This window comes from Chelonoidis abingdonii, chromosome 3, assembly GCF_003597395.2.
Source record: "Chelonoidis abingdonii isolate Lonesome George chromosome 3, CheloAbing_2.0, whole genome shotgun sequence".
NCBI classification, from domain to species: domain Eukaryota; kingdom Metazoa; phylum Chordata; order Testudines; family Testudinidae; genus Chelonoidis; species Chelonoidis abingdonii.
This window is the reverse complement of record NC_133771.1, coordinates 155,260,237-155,264,316: the sequence shown is the minus strand read 5'-3', so window position 1 is coordinate 155,264,316 and position 4,080 is coordinate 155,260,237. Positions and strand designations below refer to the sequence as shown.

At 56.0% G+C, this 4,080-nt stretch overlaps 2 protein-coding genes across 6 annotated transcripts in view; both read left to right on the top strand.

The window, feature by feature from the left end:
- The window catches only part of NFKBIE (NFKB inhibitor epsilon), a 216,876-nt gene that overhangs the window by 21,117 nt on the left and 191,679 nt on the right, over window positions 1–4,080 (top strand). The gene's annotated exons all lie outside the window — the stretch shown is intronic.
- The window catches only part of SLC35B2 (solute carrier family 35 member B2), an 11,500-nt gene continuing 7,474 nt past the window's right edge, over window positions 55–4,080 (top strand). For 2 of the 5 annotated variants that reach the window (XM_075064257.1, XM_075064258.1), the window contains exons 1-2: window positions 55–70; window positions 1,823–1,975. The gene's annotated coding sequence lies outside the window, so the exon portion shown is untranslated. Of the gene's footprint in view, window positions 71–206; window positions 229–1,822; window positions 1,976–4,080 lie in introns of those variants that run through there. The other 3 variants (XM_075064259.1, XM_032770735.2, XM_032770736.2) reach the window with 3 other exon arrangements.

Below are 4,080 nucleotides of genomic sequence, written 5' to 3'. Positions count from 1 at the left end.
GGAGCAGCAGGGAACTAGGGGGCAGGGTTGAGGGGCATGTTGGGGCAGAGTGGAGCAGCACGGGCCGCAGGTGGGGCGCTGGGGGGAGCGTGGATCCCGCTGGCCGCGTGCCAGGGGCCCTGTTGGGGAGCGGCCGGCCCCAGCAGGAGCCCCCCCTTGCAGAGCAGGGCTGGGGGGCAGCCGCCGCCTGCAGCGGGCTCTAGCCCGGGGTCGGGGGCAGGCTCCCCGGTGAGTGCCCCCGATCGGCTGCTATGGGAGGCGGGATGGAGCCGGGACCGGGCTGTGCGGCTGCAGGGTGCTGGGCAGAGCCAAGCCCCTCCCGGCGCGGGGCGATCAGCCTGAGTCTGCCCCGCTGGGTTCCGGCTGGCCCCCTGCCAGCACGTCCCGGTAGGGGAGGGAGCGGGACCTGAGCGCTGCTCCTGCCCCTGCCCCTGCCCCGGGCACGAATAGGTGGTTGGGAAGCTGCCCGAGGCAGGGCTGGCACTTGCCTGGAGTAACCGGTGAATAGATTAGCCCATGCGGGCCCCTTCCCTGAGCCACGTCTTGGCCCTACCCTGAATTGGGGAAGTGGGCAGCACGGACTTGCTTGTGATGACATCTCCGTTTGTGGCCGTGTTGGGAACAGCGCAGGGCATCTGCCTCTGGCCGGCAGGGTCCTTGTGGCCGCATGTGCCGAGGTTGAGACCTTTATTAGAAACAATCCCTAAGGAGGGCGTTGGCTTTGGGGTAGAGCCCCCCGAGGCAGGTGGCATTGAGCCAGTGAAGAGGTTTCTCACTGGAAGTTGCCTGTGGTCACTCTGGGGTGTGCAGTGTAGGTACTGTGCTTTCTAAGGGTGCTTGGTGTCTGCGGGGTCTGGGTCTCATAGGGTAAATTGGCCAATGGCACCAGTATGCTGAATCAGTGATTCTTAACCAGGGGTCTGGGCCCCCTTGGGAGGCCGCAAGCAGGTTTCAGGGAGTGCGCCAAGCATGGCCAGTATTAGACTCGCTAGGACCCTCGGCAGAAAGCCAAAGCCTCCCTGTGCAGGACTGCAGCCCGGGGCCCTAAGCACCACCACCCGAGGCTAAAGCCAAAGCCTGAGCAACTTAGCTTCGCGATGCCCCCTGTGGCATGGGGCCCTGCTTGCTATCCCTTAATGCTAGTCTTGGCTTTTATATGCAGAAAACCAGTTGTTGTGGCAGAGGTGAGCCGTGGAGTTTGTAGACCATGTTGAGGGGCCTCAGAAAGGAAAAAGTTGAGAACCCCTGTGCTGGAGTAAGGAGTAATTCAAGGGATCCCCCTGAGAATGGCTCCTCTGGTGGTATGTGACACCTAGATCAGAACTGGCTGGAGCTAGATTTCCCTGGGGCCAGCCATCAGTCAGACCTTAGTCTCCAAGCTTTTCCCTCCTGCTAGGGTGTTTTCCAGGGTCTCCCGGGTCTGATCACTGCAGAGGGGCAGCTCTTTTTAAAAGAGCTCAGCATGCTCATTTGTGGCCAGATGGTCAAGTGCTCAGCTCCCACTGAGGCATCAGAGTCAGGAGCATATTTTCTGTAGCACTCCATTCCCACTGTGATGCTCATGGCCTGATTTTCTATAAGGCACTGAGCTCTTTTGGAAAATCTGGCTCTAATAGACAACTAAAAAAGACAGAATGCTGGTAACCTGTTAGTTTGGGGATGGGGGAGCCTCCCCCCCCCCCAAAAAAAAACCTTTGAAGCAAGAAATGTTCCCCCCAGATCAGAGTGCCTCTCAAAGGCCAGAGAAACACAAGGCCTCCTGGAGCCAGACCCTTCCTTTGTTGACTGAGTGATGTTCACACCCTTTGTTCCACTACTGCAGGAGTGTCCTGCTGGTAATACTCTGCACAGGGAACTAGATAAGGTCTGCCAAGTTCACCGTGGCCCTGAAGGCTGCTGAGGGAGAGACTTGTTCCAGCCCATGCGTCCCCCTCACTCCAGGCTCCGTGCTGCTGTCAGATCAGGCACTGTCAAGGTCAGTCTGCTGTAGGAATCCAGGGGCTATGGCTCATCCGTTGGGTGGGATGGGAACTCCCACTGGGTGCAGATGAACGTAGTCAGTCATATGATCTCCCACTCCCCAAAGAATTGAAGAAAAGTCACTGCAATGGTACTGACATCTGGTTTGGCCTCTTTAAATAGGCACCAGCAGCTGTGTCAGGCATGGGGTGGTCAGGAGTGAGGGGCATGGGTGGAGCTGCATGTGGGGAGCCCAGCGTGGGGATAGCAGGAGGCTGTGGGTCAGGATTATGGGGCACTGGCTGAGGTGGGGGTGGGGGGATCCCAGGGCTGGAACAGCAGGGTGGGGACTGCAGGTTGTGACCGAGGAACAGCAGAGCTGTGTGAGGAGCCCATGGGGCTGGGGGATTTGTTTGTTCTAAGGGTTCCTCTCTCCCCTTCTCTGTGGTCTTAGAGTTGAGCTAGGTTAGGTGGGTTTTACTCTGCACTGAGGGGTCTTTCCCGACTCCTAGTCCAGGGCCCAAGTGCTGAGGTGCCTGAAAGGCTAAGTTAGAAACTCCAGGGGAAGGGGAGGGTCAGGGGCCCTGTCCCGCCCTGGCTCTGGGATTGTGCGTCAGAAAGCTGCCCCTTCTCTGGGAAGGGGAACAGTAGCTGAGTTTGTCTTCCCAATTTCTTGGCCGCTCTGTGGGCCTGAGCCTATGAAAACTCCTTTCATGCCTGGTGAGTGCTGCTGAGCTCTGGCTCTGTGGTGCTACCTGTAACACTAGCCACCCTGTTGGAGAGGGGAGGGACCTGGTGTATGGAACTGTCTGGCGGGGTCTACTGGCTGCAGGGATAGAGTGAGCGATTGTCCGGCTGCACCCTCCCCTTCACTGTGGGCCTGGGATACCAGAGCTATTACTTCTCCCACGGGGGCTTGGATGGGGCCAGGGATGTACCAGCAGACACCACCCAACAACCAAACCGTTTATCACTCACCCTCTCTGAAATCTCCCCAGCCCTAGGGATTATCAGTGGTGTAGAGGTGGTCCTTAGCGCTTTCCCCAGCTGACCCCTCCTGCTATCCTCAGCACAGGTGCTGGTCCAAGTATCAGGTGAGAGGGATATACCCTGTCTGCTGGCCCTGACCCCACTCCTGCAGTTTAAATCTGACCTCAGTGAAGCAGTGGACACTTCTCCAGCTAGCCCCACGGCCACTGTGATCAATGAGGATTTAATTCTGAATGAGGACAATTCAGACAAATGAGGTGGGAGTGTGTATGTCGTTTCACCCCAGACGCCTACGGTTGGGCTCAGGGGTTAACGTACAAGAACCCCGTGTGTGTGTGTGTCCCTTGCTGCAGGAGATGCTAATGAGGGGAGCAGAGGTCGGATTTCTGTGGGATGGTGCTAAGTCAGTGATGCCCTCTATGTTGCTAGCAAGAACCCAGCTTGCACAGAAATGTTCTCGGGCCCCTCTTCCTTAGGGACACCAGGGTTATCAAAGTGTTTCCCTGCCATGTCAGCACCCAGCTGTTGCAGCATGTGCTAATGCATGTGAATCAGGCAGCCCCAGAGAGGAGCAGCAGTTTGAAGTTCTCTCTGGGCTGAGAGTTTCTGTATTGTTAGTCACACGAGGGAGGGAATTTTCTACGCAAATTGTGATGTCTCCCTTGACAAGGTCCTTAGAGTTTGGGTGTCCCTTTCCCAAGGCTGTTTGGAGAAGGGAAATGCCCCCCCAGGCCTTTCCCCGAGAGGGAAGGGAGGGGTTGTAGGTGGTGGGATGTCAAAGGCAGCTTTCTTTCCTGTCTTTAAGGCCCTCTTACTGATATAGACTGTAAGCTGCTATGGATTAAATTTATATCCATGATCCTCATAGCCCTGATACTGCAGGTTCCTCAATGGAAGCTCCCTAGAGGACTCATCAATGCACCTTTGTTATAATGAACACTTTACCCTTCTCTGGCCGTAAGTCTAACGTCGGTACCGGGCAAATTAGTCGAAATAATAGTTAAGAATAAAATTGTCAGACACACAGAAAAACATAAACTGTTGAGCAATAGTCAGCATGGTTTCTGTAAAGGGAAATCGTGTCTTACTAATCTATTAGAGTTCTTTGAAGGGGTCAACAAACATGTGGAC